Here is an 18,072-nt window from a genome sequence, read left to right on the forward strand (position 1 = left end):
ACGATACAAAAAATCAATGAAGCCAAGAGTTGGTTCTTCAAAAGAATCAACAAAATTGACAAACCCTTAGCCAACCTTGTCAGAAAAAGGAAAGAAAAGGCCCAAATCCATGCAATTAGGAATGAAAAGGATGAAATTACAACAGACCCAGCAGAAATCCAGAGGATCATCAATACCTACTTCCAGAACCTATACGCCAATAAGATGGACAACACGGAAGAAATGGACAGATTCCTAGATACATATGAATTACCAAAATTGAATGAAGAAGACCTAAAAATTCTGAACAGCCCAATATCAACCAATGAAATTGAAAATGTAATAAAAAACTTATCAACTAAGAAAAGCCCAGGCCCTGATGGCTTCACTGCTGAATTCTACAAGACATTTAGAGAGGAACTGCTGCCACTACTGTTTAAGCTCTTCAATGAAATTGAAAGGGAAGCAATACTCCCAAATTCATTCCTGGAAGCAAGCATCACCTTGATCCCCAAAGCAGAGAAAGACCCAACTGAAAAAGAGAACTATAGGCCAATCTCACTAATGAACATAGATGCAAAAATCCTTAATAAGATAATGGGAAACAGAATGCAGAAGATCATCAAGAAGATCATACACCCTGATCAAGTGGGATTCATCCCACGGATGCAGGGATGGTTCAATATACGAAAATCAATCAATGTAATACACTATATCAAGAGAACCAAGGACAAAAACCATTTGATTATCTCCATAGATGCAGAAAAAGCATTTGACAAAATCCAACATGCATTTATGATAAAAACCCTACAAAAAATTGGAATAGATGGTCTCTACCTCAAACTGATAGAAGCCATCTATGAAAAACCAACAGCCAATATCATACTAAATGGTCAAAAACTGAAATCCTTCACACTAAAATCAGGAACAAGACAAGGATGTCCACTATCACCACTCTTGTTCAATATAGTTCTGGAAACATTAGCCACAGCAATTAGACAAGAGAAAGAAATAAAAGGAATAAAGATAGGTAATGAAGAAGTCAAATTGTCATTATTTGCAGATGACATGATACTGTATATAGAAGACCCCAAGAACTCCACCAAAAGTCTTCTAGACTTAATAACCAAATTCAGTCAAGTAGCTGGTTACAAGGTCAACACACAAAAATCAATAGCTTTCCTCTACACCAATGACAGACTCACTGAGAGAGAAATAGGGCAAATAATTCCTTTCACAATAGCATCCAAAAAACTGAAATACCTAGGAATCAAACTAACGAAAGAAATCAAAGACCTCTTCTCTGAAAACTATGGCACTCTGAAAAGAGAGATTGAAGATGATATCAGAAAATGGACAGACATCCCCTGCTCCTGGGTAGGAAGGATTAATACAGTGAAAATGGCCATACTTACCAAGCTGCTATATAGATTTAATGCAATTCCAATTGAGATCCCAGCAGCATACTTCATAGACCTTGAGAAAACAATCCAAAAATTCATTTGGAACAAGAAGAGACCCAGAATAGCAAAAGCAATTCTAGGTAACAGAGACATGGCAGGGGGTATCACAATCCCCAACCTGCAACTCTACTACAAAGCTACTGTGATCAAAACAGCATGGTACTGGCAAAGAAACAGACCTGAGGACCCGTGGAACAGATTAGAAGATGCAGAAACAACGCCAGACAAACTCAGCCATCTCATCTTCGATAAAGGAGCCAAACACCCTCACTGGGGGAAAGATAGTCTCTTTAATAAATGGTGCTGGAAAACGTGGGCTTCAACTTGCCAAAGATTAAAACTAGACCTATATCTCTCACCATGCACTAAACTAAAATCAAAATGGATTAAAGATCTAAATATTAAAATAGAAACTCTGAACCAGTTGGAACAGAGGTTAGGTAGAACCCTTGAAGACATCAGTGTAGGAAAAGATTTTATGAACAAGACCTCAGTTGCCCGTGAACTAGCACAAACAATCGACAAGTGGGATCTCTTCTTATTAAAAGGCTTTTGCACAGCAAGAGAAACCACCAGCAGTGTGAAGAGACAACCCACAATGTGGGAAAAAATCTTCACCTGCTCTCCCTCAGACAAAGGTCTACTATCTCGAATCTATAAAGAACTTAAAAAGGTCAGACCTCCCAAATTTAAAGACCCAATCCTAAAATGGGCATGTGAAATGAACAGACATTTCTCAGACAAAGAAGTAGAAATAGCAAATAAATACATGAAAAAATGTTCAACATCACCGGTCATTCGAGAGATGCAAATGAAAACAACGCTGAGATTCCACTTCACTCCAGAAAGAATGGCTGCTATCATGAAATCAACCAATAACCAATGCTGGCAGGGCTGTGGGGAAAGAGGAACCCTGCTCCACTGCTGGTGGGAGTGTAGACTGGTGCAAGCACTGTGGAAATCAGTATGGAGATACCTCAAAGAACTAGGACAGGAAGTCCCATTTGACCCTGCTATTCCACTGCTGGGGATCTTCCCCAAAGAATTAAAAGAATCATACCACAGTGATATATGTGCACCCATGTTCATAGCAGCACAGTTTGTAATAGTTAGAACTTGGAAACAGCCCAAATGCCCATCAACTGGAGACTGGATAAAGAAACTGTGGTTTTTTTATAAAATGGAGTTCTACTCAGCCATAAAAAATGAGAAATTAGAGACATTTATAGCTAAGTGGATGCACATTGAGGTGATACTCTTAAGTGAAATAAATAGGACACACATGTATAAATACTGAATAGTTTCTCTGGTGTGAGAAACTGAAAGTGTAAATAAGGACTAAATGCATAATAGGTAATGTGAAATAGGAAGAAAAGGGGCAAAGGGGAAGGAAGTGGGAGGGCTAGGGGAAAGGATAGAAGGGAATGGGATTAATATGAGAAAATGGAAAAATAGGAACAAAATCTTTGTAAATAGGGAGGACTGGAGGGGTTGAAGGGAGGGCTGGGCAAGGGTGAAAAATAAGAACCAAGAGAGACTATGTAAAGGTGCAAATTTCCAATGATGAATGTCATTATATTATATACCTAAAATGTACCAATAATTAGAATGAATAATCGATAATGTAAAATAGGAAGAAAAGGTCCAAAGGGGTAGGGGTAGTGGGAGGGGCAGAGGAAAGGAAAGAAGGGAAAGGAAAAATGATGAGAACTGGAAAAAATGGAAATAAAATCTTTGTAAATAGGAAAGGGTGGAGGGCGTGAAGGGAGGGCTAGGAATGGGGAAAAAATAAGAACCAAGATGCATTATGTAAAGGTACAATTCCCAATGAGAAATGTAATTGTGTTGTATACCTACAATGTACCAATAAAAGAATTTAATACAAAAATAATAAAATAAAAAAAAATAAAAATAATAATTTAGGGTAGGCAAGAACTAGGATACAAAAAACACGACGTATAAAAGAAAGAAATTGATAAATGAGATTCCATCAAAATTTAGAACTTTAAATGACATCATTAAAATGAAAAGTAGTCCTTAAACAGACCATATTTACAATGCATATAACCTATGACCAGAATATATAAAGAACTCTTACAGCTCATTAATAGACAACCCAATTAAAAAGTAGACACAAGGGGCTGGAGATTTAGCTCAGTGGTTTCGCCACCTGCTGTGCAAGCGCAAGGACCCGAGTTCAATCCCCAGTACCAAAAAACAAAACAAAATAAACAAACAAAAATAAGTAGACACAAGAAGATGATAAATAGCCAGTACAGCACAGGAAAGGTGTGCAACACCAGAATCAGAAAAATACTAATCAGTACAATAACAAGACTGAATTATACACTCATTAGGGAGATGAAGTTAAAAGTTTTAAAAGCCTTGTCATGACTTTTTCTTTTTGTTGGATTCTCCCCCTTTGCGTTTAATTTGTCACACCCAATGGATTCATTCTGCTGGGCTTCCTGGGGTTGTGTCCTCATTGTCTTTTCCTAGGATATTGTCTAAAAGTTTTTGGAGGGCTGATTTGGTATTCATGAAGTTCCTAAAGTACTCTTTATCATGAAAGTATCTTATTTCTCCATCAATTTTGAAAATTGCAAGGTACATCAATTTGGGTTGGAGGCTGTTTTCCTTTAGGGCTTGAAATACATCACTCCAAGCTCTTCTTGCCTTGAGGGTTTGTGTTGAAAAGTCTGCTCCGATTCTAATGGACTTTCTTTTGTATGTGATTTGTTTCTTTTCTCTCACTGCTTGTAGAACTTTGTTTTTCTGTTGGGTTTCTGGAATCTTAACAATTATATGCCTATGTGTAGATTTGTTTTGATCAAGGCTATTTGGAATCCTATATGCCTCACTTATCTGTATGTCAAGTTATTTTCCCCTACTTGGGAAGCTCTCTGCCATCATTTATGTGAAGAGTTTTCTTATGTCATGTGCACTCTCTTCTGTTTCTTCATTGACTCCAATCAGTCTTACGTTATTCTTCTTTGCATTGTCTAGCAGCTGCTGGATTGATTTCTCGTGTTCCCTTACAATTTTAAAGCAATTTTTCTTTTCCTGGTCACTAATTGCAATCTTATCTCTATATCTGAAATTCTGTCCTCACATTGGCTCATTCTGCTGTGTAGACTTTCGATGGAGTTTTTAATGTCCTGGAAATCTGTTTGCATCTGTTTTATGGATTCCATTTGTTTCCTATGTTGGGATTCCATCATGTTCCTCAGATCCTCTATTTTTTTTTATCTGTGTCCTCTCTAGATTTATTAATCAGGTCTTGCACTATGGGCACAATCTTTGCTGTTATGTGAGAAATTATTTCTGATTTCATTTTTTCCAGATCCCCTTTTGTTGCCAGTTCAGGGAATCCAGGTGGTTGAGTATCAGATTGTTCCATCTCATTTCCCTTTGGAGTTCCTGTAGGTGATCTGGAAGTCTGTTTTTTTTTTTTTTTTTTTTTTTTAAGTAAAACAGTAGTGAGCTTTATTCTAATTAAAATGAAGTAGTAGTTTTAAACTTTTTATAATGTACTTAATTCTACAAAATTAAATGTTACATAAAATTCACTGGGAAGGGAAGTTTAAGAGGAGAGTAATTTTTAAATACTTCATGATTTTGACAAGAAATTGCTTGTTAAGGCACTACACATCTTCTTTGGTTAAATGATTAACTATTTAAATCACTTGAAAAAAGAGGCAATACAAAATACACAAGTTGCATTCTTCTTTTCAAATACACACATATATCTTGCTTTTCAGTTTCCATTACCACAGTGCCTACAAATCTCTGGAATTCTTTTTAACTCATCAGAAAGCTGTATGGATATCCATGATATTTAGATCTGAAAATAGAGAGCATCCAACTGAAGAATAATACAACAATCCCAATACCAGCTACACACATTATTTTTCGTTTCCCAATATCCATGTCAGAGGTAGCAGCTTCACATAAAAGCACCATCCCTAAAGTAACCCTGCCACTGAACAGAAGAACAATGTGTATTTCAGCTACAAACTGGGCTTGACTGATTCCATGGATATAATTCACATGTCCTGTGTGGGGATTCTTATGAGCATATGGTGGTCCTCTTATATGGTTCCACATTTGACCAGATGTCATGGCAAGCACAAAACACAAAGCTGCAAAAGCCCATCCTGTTTTATTAAAGAGAAATTCCATGTTGCTTCTTCGAAGATACACAAGTCCACCAATAACAGCCAAGAACAATCCCAACATAAGGGGACCAGCATAATTTGGAGGTCTAATTACTCTAATGTTAACATCAGTTCTGTCTGCAATCCACTGGGCAATCTGCTCAGCTGAAAAACCCCGCACCTGCAACTCATATGTATCACCTCATTTGGGCTTCCCTTTTGCAGGAAAGTTGATGAAAGTTGGAGCAGAATTCATGTTTAGCATCTGAAATACATCAGAGCATTCATCAAAATCCACCATGGCAAAAAATATCCTATTGGTAAATGCACTGGAATATCGCCAAGAGTTTGCCAGGATCTGAAATTCTTCATCAGCTTGCTTGCAAACAACACATTGTCTATGAAGTTGGAGAGCAGTGAGCATGACATTAACAGAATAATTTCTTGGTGGGGCTTTAACAAGGTGCCAGAACTTGTCTCCATTCATTCTTATTACAGGTCTTTTATTGGTCCATTCCATCAGCTGACTAACCTTTTCAGATAACACCATCTCCTTTTTTCTTTGGGCAGAGGCAGAGGGAACCTGGTAAATGAGCAACAGCCCCATTGCCACGGTCGCAGAAGCACACCAAAGGCACCAACCCGCTGCCATGTTCTCTCCTCTAGCTTCTCTTGGAAGTCTGTTTTTGAGGCTTGTTTATGTGTCTTCTCATTTCCATGGGGGGGGTGTGTGCTCTGGCGCCCGCGCAACTCACCTTCTCTGCCCTAGGAGGATGGAATGGCGGCGAGGGAGCCTCCTCCTCGGCGCTGGGACTGGCTCACCTTCTCTGCCCTAGGAGTGTGGAATGGTGGCAGGGGCTGATGTCACCATTTTAAAACACACAAAATAACAGCAGGTTCATGACAGCTTTTTGACAGTGAAATAAATCTGACGGTAAGCTCTATTCCCTGATGCACCAGAAAAGTCAAGAGTTGCTTTTTTTATGTTGGTTTTCTCCTTTTTTTCAGAAAAATATGAAACACACTCACAGAACCATAATTTGATGGCAGTATATACATATTTAAATAATTAATTTAAATAGCATACACCTACTCTTGCATTAAACTCTCCATCCAAAGAAAGTGCTCCCCGTGGAGGCTTCTGGAGACTGAAGCAGGCTTCCTCTGGAGGGTCACAGCCTGGGGAGAAAGTGGGTGACCTTCAAAGTTCCCCTTCTTGGCCCTCCCATTCTTATTCAGGGCAATAAACATGCCAGGGTAGGTGTGGGACTCCTAGGCATTGTCGTTGTTGGGTAGAAGGATCTCCTTGAACTTGCATTCATTGGTGAAGAAAGGCAAGTCATAGAGCATGCCCTTGCTGCTGTCCAGGAGCACCTGGAGGTGGAAGCTGATGCCCACATTGCAGTACAACTGCCACAGCTGCTTGATGCCCAGCAGGTAGTCGCTGGCTCCACTCTGGATGGCCACCTCCTTGAGCTGCATGGCCACCAACAAGCTCACCAGCAAGAGCACCATGAGGCTCTCCAAAACTTGTCTTTTTAATCCAGTATTGGTAGACACATTAGGTGCCTTTAGTTTATATATTTTACTATGAAATTTTTACTTAAAATTGCTATTTCTTCAGAATTTTGCCATGAGTTAGGTGGCAGTGTGGGGATAGTGGTCTATGGGCAGGAAAAGAATAGAATAAGGGCCTCATTAGGCTTTATTAACAAATTAATAGCAAATCTTGCTAAAATCAACTTGATTTGAGCAATTAAAAGGATAAAGGTAGAGAAAGAAAGAAGAACCAGACCAAGAAAAGGCAGCAGGTAGTGCAGTTAACATAAGAATCTACTAGGAGAAGAGATGCTAGACAAAGCAGGGGGAAGCATAGAAATCAGGATAACTGCTCCCCTTTCCACATCTCCAACACAATGCAAAGGAAACAAGGAGTGGCTGTGTAACTCAAAAGAAAACACTTATTTAGTATATAAAAATATACACACTTATGCATTTATATACATATATATGTATATATTCCCTCTGTAGTCACTATATTCCTGCACTAAATACACACACATCCCCTTACTTAATCACTAACTCTAAGGGACTCCCCCAACCAACTTACATATCACAGGAAAGCAGGAAGCAGTCAAACAAAGCCCACCAAAAGGAATGTGCACACAGGCAAAGGTGCCCGGGTCAGGGTCTTGAGACCTGGGATCCACCCAAAGACAGCCTAGAAACCAATCAGACTGTGACGAGTTCCAGGTACCCACCTGGAAGGAAGGTTCCCTAGACCTAACAAGAGAAATCAGGAGCAGAGGCTCAGGAGTATCCATTGTTTGCATGGACCTGCTGCCCTCTCTTCAGGGCAGCTTCTGTCTTCTGCTTTTTCCTCCTTACAAGTAAATTATCTTCCTTTCTAAAACTCCATCCCTCTAATTCATTATTGGTGCTGAGCTTTTTATCCCAGCTAGCTGCTTTCCCTGACTGAAAAATCAAAAGGAAGACTGCAGAACATGGTCAGTACCCCAGCCCTGGAGTCTTTGGCCACAGGCTGGCTCCTAGGGGTGAATGATAGGGAACCCCACTTTTAGGAAGTGCACGTCCTGTAACAACTTAGCAGCAATTTAATCCTAGAATCCTGCCAGAATCTGGCTTGCTACTCCAGGGGTAACCAGGTGGGGAGTGTATACCCATATACCTATCCTAAAAATGTGCCTCCCTGGACTGGTAGCTTGGTCTTTTTATCCTGACAAGAGAGCCCATATTCAAAAAGGAAAAAGTAATGCTGGGCTTTCCTGTAAGTGCAGCAGATCCTTCTTTTTTAAACAGTTGCTGCAGGTTACTTTTTCTCTCTGTCTACAGCTTCTGTACCTTTAGAGTCTTCTCTCCTTTCTAGTAGCTAGAGACTCTTAAGGTAAACCTCAGAAAATGAGTGTTCACTCATAAGAACACCGAACATAAGAGGCACTGGCTGCCTCTGAGCAGGATTGGAAAGAGTCAGGAGGTACTCCAGGACAAAAATCCTCTAGGTGAGGAGCACACACCTGCATCTCTGGGGCAGCTGAGACTCTGGGAATCTTGCTCCTCCAGGGAGACACAAATACGGATGAAGCTCCCATCCACTGTCTCAGGCAGAGTTTCTCAGGCAACCGGCATGGGAAACTCAATCCTGTAACACAGTATAAGGAATTGGCTTCCAGATGGCACTGGAGGAAGACCTTTCTGAGACATCTGTGGGGATCTGAACATATTTCGTTTCCAGGGGAAGTTCTCTAAACTACTCTTTTAATCCACCCCCTCCCCTTTCTCTTAAAACCACAGGGTTTAAACTCAGTCCTCCTGATGCCATGGCTCCTCTTTGTTGTGTGGCTGTCCTAAACCAAACGGATTCAAATAGTCAATCAGGCGATACCTGATTGATCCACAGGACTTGGTGAAGTCGATGGACTTAATACATGGTTTTCTCTTTCACTCTTTCATTCTTGTTCACTCTCTAAAAGTTTCAACTTCCTTCTTCCTTCCCTTCCTCACTTTAGTTCTCATCATTTGTGTGTGTAAGGGAGGGAGGGAGCTGGCATCTGTACTTTACCTAGTGTGTAACTAACTCATGGTTGCCAGACAACAGGTATAGGCTTTAATCTGTGAGTTTCATAGATGTGTCATAGTACTGAGATGTAAGTCTTCAGGGTGGATTTTAAATCCACTCTAGCCCTGCCCTGCTGCTGAGGGGAATTACCTTGATGTTTCCATAGATAACACAAAAAAGTTCCAGAGATTCCTTTGCCCTAGGGCCCAGGGGCAGAACTTCTCCAGGCCGTTACATAACTAATGGTAAGGTCAAGAGGGATTAAGGCCTGTATGGGGAACAATATGCCTCATATAGGAGCAAAGGACTTCCTGAGTCATTGTAAAGATGACAAGTGGAGCCTCTATTCTCAAGTCTGGGAGGATGGGTTTCACTGGGGCAGTCTGGCCCAATCCCCCTTCCATACTCATGGAAGGGAATATAGAGCCTGCTCTGCCTCAGTTTCCTTTCTGATTTAATCCTCTGATGGTGAGAGGGCAATTTTAGCTCCTGAGGATCCTGTTCTCAGTCTTTCAAGACAGAGTGATAGCTACTGGGCAGATTGCTTCATTAATGCAGGAGAATCATTTGAGGAAATCACAAAAGACCACTTGCACTGTTTAAAAAGCTCTTAACTCCAACTTTCTCCTGTCACTTTTTTTTTTCTTTCTTTCCTTTAGAGACCTGTTTTTATTAATCAGGGAGAGACTCATCCTGAAAAGGTTTTGGTCCCAATTTGTCTGTTCCTGTCTTTAGCGTAGGCCTATAAACTAAGAAATATTTTTATTCAGTCCTCCTTCCTTCCTCCCCAGGCCTTCAGGAATACCACCTGAGACAAGGTGGACTGACAGGTTTTCTAAGATAGGGCCATCCCAGCACAGGTGATTATGTGAGCAGATGTGAAAATAGCTTTTTAGAGATCCGCACAGCTGGATGGCTACTTTACTCAGAATGGACATTAAGGGAGACAGGATCTGCCTCTCATACTGTGATTCCTTTCTGGAGCATGTTGCCAGGCCAAAAATTGCTAAATGAGGTCTGGAAGTTCCACTGCAGTTGCACAGTATAAGCCAAAGGGCCACAAGAAACACTGCCAGGGGGCCTCTCTTCCTGCTCTTTCAGAGATTTTAGATTCAAACTCTTGGAATAAAATTAGAAAGTAAACCCAGAGAGCCATTAGCGGCAACCAGAGAGTCCCCACCTCCCCCCTTATGTTCTGCTTCTTTCAGAAGGTCTCCAAATGGTTTTGGACCTGCATTGAATCTATAGATTACATTTGGGAGATTTGGGAACTTTAAAATAGCAGAGTTTACCAGTCTACGAACATGGTATATCCCTTCCTTAAGATTAATTAGTAACTTTCCATCTCACTTAGAATAAACTCTAGGGCCAGGGATTTAGCTCAGTGGTTCCAACGCCTGCCTCACAAGTGCAAGGTCCCGAGTTTGATACCCAGTACAAAAAAAAAAAAAAGAATAAACTCTAAATATGTAAAGTCCTACTAGTTTACCCTCCCCCTATCTCGCATATCTCACCACCTGTCACTTGGCTCCTCATTTATGCCTTCCAGCCCCTTTATCTGTTCTGTGAACATATCAGGCCGGCTCTCACCTGAGTGGCTTTGTCCTAGCTCTTCCCTCAGGCTGCAGGTCCCTTCCCAGGACCTTGCAAAGGCTGCTGCACCTCTTATCATTCAGATGCAAGATGACACAGTGGTTCAAAACAGGTGCATTTTCTGGTTGCGTCATCATTAGCATGTCACTTTACTTGTCACACGAAGATGAGATGAATAGACAGATATAAAGACCATGAAACAGTTCTGAGCACAAAGGAAGAACTCAGTTAATTTCTCATTCTTTCCTGAATGCACTACCTCGACAGTTTGTCTCAAGGACTGTGAACTTCCTGAAGGCAGAACATTATCCACCTGATTTCTACCCTTCTTTCTGGTGCCATGTCATGTACACATTGTCCAGCAGGGGCTGGCACACTACAGGTACTTGTGAAATCTTTCTTGAATGAACAATAAATGACCTATTTTTTTTAGCAGCTCTCTGTCAAAAACAAAGACCAAATAGAAATATTTTTTATTAGCACAAACATTTTATGCATATATGTGCATCAAAATTTACTTGCTCAATTCATCATTCTTAAAAACTTCATTGTTTTCCCTTTTCTAGCAACTCCTAATTAACAATTGTATTTCCAAAATTTTTTTTTTTGCACTGGGGATTGAACCCAGAATCTTTGCTATGAGCTACATCTCTGGCACTTTTTCATTTTTAATTTTTGAGACAGGGTCTCACTAAGTCCCCAAATTGCCAGGAAAGACCTTAAACTTAAAATCCTCCTGCCTTAGCCTTCAGGGCTACTGAGATCAAAGGCGTACATCGCTATGATTTTGCACAAAGTTCTGTAGTAAGGACTGAGGAGCTTCCAATACAAATACATGAAAAAAACACCTAGTCAGGAACAATGGAAACTGACAAGTGCCCCATGTGTGCTTTGAGATTATCTCATACTTACCATCACTCAAGAAAGGTGCTGTTGTTATCCCCCTATTTTATCTAGAGGAAAATGAACATTAAAGATTTGGAGTATTTTATTCAAGACCTCACAATTACTATTTTCATTCATGTTATTTCATATACACCACGTTTTTTTGATCCTATTTGTCTAAGTATCTCTTTATGTCCTATGAAAACTTGTTGAAGGACTCAGAAAAAGAATGAAGGGGAATTTAATTTTGAAGAACATATATAATAAAAAGACTAAAATATTTAGAACTAGAAATTGAATTTTGAACTGAAAGAAAACATTTTGAAAGGTATATTTAAAGAAAATAAACTTAGGGAAAAGTGTTTTTTTTAAACGAGCCTTATGCTGGACTGGACTGACTAGATTGTGCTTTATTACTAAAATTTTGTGTTCACTGTTTCTTTCTCTCTGAATGGGCATCCATCATTGATTTTTAAGAAACATGGGCTGGGGATTTAGCTCACTGGTTCTGCAGCCTGCCTGGCAAGAGCAAGGTCCCGAGTTTGATCCCTGGTACAAAAAAAAAAAAAAATTGATAGATTTTTAAGAAAGATAACCTCAAATGTGTTGGGTATTTTGTCTCAGCAATGAGAAAAGTAACTAAGATGAAATCTTAACCAGTTGGAATCTGAGGCAGAGGAATCTCAAATTTGAGCCCAGCCTTGGCAATTTAGTGATTTAGTGAGACCTTGTCTCAAAATAATAAAAAAGAGTTAGGATGTAGCTCAAAGGCCCTATGTTCTATCTCCAGTACCACAGTAATAATTATTATAATTACTATTATTCTGTGAAATCTTACTTTGAGACTGAGTGTCTGGTTTCCCAAAAGATTTCCACATAATCATTTTAATATATATTGATGATTATTGTATGAGTCAATTATTATTTTAGGGCTGATAAAAAGTGATTTTTTTTCTTTTTGTTAATAGCATGGATTCATAGATTTTCAAATTTCATTTTTTAATTTTTATTTTTTGTTTGATAGTAGGGAGCGAATTCAGGAACTTTCGCTTGAAAGGCAGGCAGCAGCACCGCTAAGCTAAATCTCCAGTGCAAATTTCATTTTGACATAGCCCCCTTTAAATTTTTATTTAGCTAATTCACTAAATTGCCCAGGCTGGGTTCAGTATTTCAGGCCTCATGCCTCAGCATCCTAGAGGGCTGGGCTTACAACTGTGCACCACCACATCGGGCTCGGCATGCATCATCTTCATCATCATCATCATCATCGTCATCATCATCATCGTCATCATCATCATCGTCATCATCATCGTCATCATCATCATCATTATTATCTTTTTTTTTTTTTGAGACAGGGTCTCACTGTGTAGTTCAGGCTGATCTTGAACTCACTAAGTAGCCCAGCCTGGTCTCGAACTCATGGCGATCCTCTTGCCGCTGCCTCCCAAGTCCTGGGATTACAAGTGTGTACCAAATTTTTGGATGAATCAGTTAGAATTAGAATCCAACTCTCTAGTTATTTATTTTGGTCCTCAAAGTAACCAAAATTTGACCAGTGTGAGCCCCTTCAAGCTGTAGCCTGTGTGCCCACTGATTTTCAGCACTTTCTTACTTTTTGGTAGAGGAAGATGCTTCAAACACACCTTGTCTTTCCCTGCCCCAGACATAGAATGAACCAATTCTCCATAAAGTGCTTGTTGCTTTTACTTTTCTGATCACTCATTCCAGACAAAATCATCTACTGCCTTTAGGAGTGATGGCTGGGAGACCAGGAGAAAAATTTAATGGACACCAGCCTTAAGACTCTCTGACTGAGCAAGGTGTGGTGGTGCATATATGGAAGCCCAGTATTGGAAAGCTGAGGCAGGAGGCTCTAGAGGCTATGCCCAACCTGGGCAATATAGCAAGAGCCTCTCTCAAAATAAAAACAAAGCCAAGTACAACAGAACAGGCAGAAGGGCTGGAGATGTCGTCAGTGGTAGCCCTCTGGATGGCTGTGTACAGGAGGCAGAACTCAGTGCAGGCCCAGAGGGAGGGCTTGAGGCCCTACTTCCCACTGGCCATTCTCAAGGCACCCCACTCCAGGAATCACAGGACTCCCTGCAGGTGGCTTTGGCACAGGACCCCCTAACAGCCCTGCTCAACTTTTCATAAGCACATAGAAGCCTATGACCTTGCACCTAACCTGCTGCTGTGCCCAGATTACGAAGTCCCAAAGACCACCAGGAGGCCGTTTCCGATGTAAGCACACGAGGGTCATTTATTCAAGCTTAAGCAGGGACTCTCAATTGTCACCAACACAGTGGATCAAGATTGAGAGCCCCGAGTTCCAAATTAGCAGGGTTTTTATTGAGATTACAGCAAGCTTCAGTCATTAGCAGCCATATGATTGGTTAACATTTAGCAAGTATGAAGTGTAGAATTTTGATTGGCTAGGCTCATTGGGGGTTGAAGGGGATTATGTATAGGTTTTTACAAGAAAAATGGGGACAAAGGTTAGTGGTCTACTGTCACGTACTGATGGTCAGCAGACATCTTGACTCATGGTCATGACCACCTTGTGTGGATAGTCAGCACGTTAACAGATTGTCCTATAGATAGTGGGCCCGGGGCACTTGTTTCTAGGGCAAACAGATGGCTGAGTAATGAGCTTAGGAATCTTGAGTTACAGATCATGTCTTTTGTCCCAGATCAAGCACAAATTTGAGAGAACAAAGGAGACTGCTCCATTTTGGACAAAATGGAGTCATTCTGGTCCCACACTGCCTCCCCTCCTTCATTTGACATCTCCCTTGCTTCACAGTCTGTAAGCTGTGCCAGTCTCTCCTGTTCTTGTTCTCATTTCCTCCCACAGGGTTTTACACAATAAATTGTGTGTACATTGGATCCTGTCAGGCATCAACTTCTAAGAGGATCTGGGCAAACATGGAAATCAGAGGCAGAAGCAGGGATATCAGTGACAGGGGCAAACACAATAGCCCCCAGGAAAGGTTGGACAAGATGACCACAGTAGGGGTGGAGAGAAATCAGGTTCTGGCTTTTTTTCACAGAAGGAATCCAACGACCAAAACAAAACAAACAAAAAAGGCAAAAAGGAGGGAAAGAATAAATGACTAAGCTAAGAACTCAATAGTTCAGTATAAAAGCCTTGGATTCAATCCTCAACCCCACAATAAGAAAAAGACCAAAAGAAGGACAGAAAGCAATTTTACTAGACTTGCTGGTGAAATATAAGATATGAGAGGAAGTGATCCATCAGATGCCTCCATTGTTTTCAGCCTAAGCATGGAGAGGTAGGGTCTGTTGTATGTGAGATGCTAATGCCTAGGAGAAGAACCTGTGGCAGATGTGAGACTGCAGGCTGAACGGTAGACCTAGGAGGCTGGAGAAATGATTAGACACACAAAAGGAAATGTTGCAAGAACAGACCATGGATTTCATATGTCTGGAGTTCACCATCGGGATGCTGGCTGAAGATGTAACTTTCAGAGTTAGTGTATACCTGGATTGCCATGTAGTACAAGTGAATGTGATTACTGGGAGAAAAATCATCACAGAGAAACACTAGGAACCGAGTCCCAAGGCATTCTATGTTTGGCAGGAGACGATTAGATTACTCGTCTAGGGACCAGGAAGGTCATAGAGATGTAGCATTGTCCTAAGAGCCTGATGAGATTCCCATTTGAACAGGGTGTGGCCCCGTGAGAGGAGTATTCCTTTGCCCAAAGCTTGTTTTGAGTGAGTGTCAATGGCTGCCTCGAGGCCTTTCCTTAACAGTGGGCCACACTTCTTTTCCGGTTCTTTTCCTCTCAGTCCTATTTTAGTCAGTTTAGTTCAGAAGCAGCTACTCCTGAAGGTGAATTCATTGTTCAAAGATAAGGTTGGACAATGATTCCTTTTCATATGAAGGTGAGTAGCTTACATTGACAGTGCTCACTGATTTATCTGGCTTTGATTCTGTCCATTTAATTTCTGCTGCCATTCTTTGTTTCTGTTTTACCTCCCCCTTTCTTCCTAGCTTTCACACTGAAGCTTTTGATTTTTTCATTCCAGTTTGGTCCCTCTACTTAATTCTCCTTTTATATATGTTCTTTTCACTTCTATTTGCTCTGTGTCTTCTTTTAGTGTTTTTATTTAACTGATTCTTTAGAGTTAAGCACATAGTCATCATTGCGCTCTAGTCCTGCTTACAGATGAAGGCTATGTAGAATCCTTTCCCTGTACTTAAGAAACACTCTTTAGACTTTTCATCCTAGAATGACTTTAATTGGGAAACTATGGCATTTTTGTTTCAAGGGAATGCACACCCTTTACACAGCTATCAGGGGACATTTCAGGAACCCTCCTGTCATAGCTGCCAGGACTAGCAGCTGCATGCAGCCCTCATGGGACTCCACCCCTCCCCCACCCCCTGGAGGAGGCCTCACCAGGCCCCTTGTGGCCCTTCCCCTTTCCCCCTCCCTGCCCTGGGCTTTCAGAAGAAACCTGTAGGCAGAAATTGGCCGCAGCCAAGAAAAAGGTAAAGCACACAGGGAGAGTCCCAGCCCCTGGGCCCGGACTGAGTCCCCAGATGGCCGCTCCTCGGTCAGTCTGTGCCACCCCTGAGGCACATGGTGTGGGACCCTCATTGGCCCAGTGCCCCCATCAGTTCCTCTCACAGCCCAGCCCCCCTCCTGGCTTCGGTGACCCTTGTGATCACTCTTGGCGTCTCCTGCCTCCCTGAGCCCTACATCAGACTGCCTCATTGCTTCCCTGTTCTGAAAACAGAGGAGGGCAGGGGCACAGACAGATTTGGGGGACAGTGAAGCAGGGGTAGGATGTGCTTAAGGCCCAGTCCCCTCACACTGTCATCACCACCCCTCACCTGGCCCTTGCTCTTCCCACCGGGTCCCCTAAAGTGTCCATAGCCACTGTCCAGTTTCTCTGGTGGAGACGCAGATTTCCACCCAGAAGGGGATGGGACCACGGGAAGGAGTGCCGCGAGGCTTTAGGTTCCTTGCTGCTTAACTTGGACACTGACAACAGGAAAACGTCATCAGAGAACTCGAAAGGTTGACAGTGTCTCTGGGTGACCCCAGGTTTGGGTTGGTTTTCTCCCAGCATTCTGCTCTCCAGAGAGGCTCAAAATATCTCCTAAATTCTCTACTTCACGTTTGAATTCTCTTGTGTGTGTGTGTGTGTGTGTGTACTTGGGGTAGTGCTGATTAGGCCCACAGGCTTCACAAGTGGGCCAAGCTCTCTATTACTGAGCTGTACCTCAGCCCTCTTGTTTTTTTCTTCTGTTAGCCTTAGGGATTGATTCCAGGAGGCACAGAACTACATGCCCAATACTTTTTATTATTTACTATTTCTATTTTCAGATGGTTTTTAATGCTTTTTTACCTCAGGCTTGCCTCAGTCTTGTGGTCCTGCTGCCCCAGTGTCACCAGTATTTGGGATGATAGGCAGGTACCACAGGGCCATCTCTCTTTTTCTTTCTTTCTTTTCTTTCTTTTCTTTTCTTTCTTTCTTTCTTTCTTTCTTTCTTTCTTTCTTTCTTTCATGTAGCCATGCAACTGCTCCCTTGCTCAGGCATTAATTGATCATCACAGCACTGTGTCAGTCGTTGCTGCATTGCAGCAGGTGGTATGTGTAAGAGCGTGCTGTAGAAACTATGCAGGAGGATGTGAACACAGGGGCTCATCATTTTCCTCAGTATTATTGCTTTTCCTTTATGCAGTTGAAAGAGTTTCAAGAAAGAAACAATCTTTTTGGTCCTTTTCTGGTTGAGAGGAAGAAAAGGATAAAACCCGGGATATCCACTGGTGGCAAATGTCACCCACCTGATGAGGTGACTCAGAGCTGGCCAGGCTGCTGGGGCTGTGGCTCTAATGGCAGTAGAGAGTCAGGGTTCACATGAGCACAGTGTCAGCTGCAGGTTAAGAAATCTGCATTCGAGGGCCAGGTCTGTGATAGCTCAGTGGTCGGGTGTGTGACAAGCTTCTGACAAGTACTGGGTCTGACCAACAGCAATGCAATTAAATATATGGGGAGGATTTTATGTACAATTGTGATGTTTAAATGACACATTTTTATGTGAATCCCCTTGGGCCTGGTGCAGAGCGAGCACTCAGTAAATGCTAACTGGTGTTTGATTTTGCTCAGCCTCAAGGGGAGCCAGGCCAGTGAGAAGAGCCACTTATGCCCAGGCTCTCTGACAGAGTCCAGGGTGTGAGGTCTGAGAGGTGGCAGGGTGTGGCAGGGAGCTTGGCTCAGGCCACCCTGGTGGGGGGCGGGGGGGGAGTCTTACTGGAAGTGGAATCATCACCTCCTGTGTTTCTCTCTGAACAGAGCCAGGATGCCACCAGTGGCCCCAAGGTCCTGCCTCAGAACAAGTGAGTGTCTCCTACTGGGGCAGCCGTCCCTAGGCTGAGGGGTC

The 18,072-nt window shown here is 41.9% G+C and overlaps 2 pseudogenes; both read right to left on the bottom strand.

The window, feature by feature from the left end:
* Positions 1-4,908: 4,908 nt before the first annotated feature.
* On the bottom strand, positions 4,909-6,263 carry LOC101698873 (dolichyl-diphosphooligosaccharide--protein glycosyltransferase subunit MAGT1 pseudogene; annotated as a pseudogene).
* Positions 6,264-6,871: 608 nt separating this feature from the next.
* On the bottom strand, positions 6,872-7,114 carry LOC110343903 (fibroblast growth factor 4 pseudogene; annotated as a pseudogene).
* Between the last annotated feature and the right edge of the window lie 10,958 nt (positions 7,115-18,072).

Source organism: Heterocephalus glaber, unplaced genomic scaffold, assembly GCF_053883595.1.
Source record: "Heterocephalus glaber isolate CG9 unplaced genomic scaffold, H.glaber_assembly_v1.0 deba00001060, whole genome shotgun sequence".
In the NCBI taxonomy this organism is placed as follows: Eukaryota; Metazoa; Chordata; class Mammalia; order Rodentia; family Bathyergidae; genus Heterocephalus; species Heterocephalus glaber.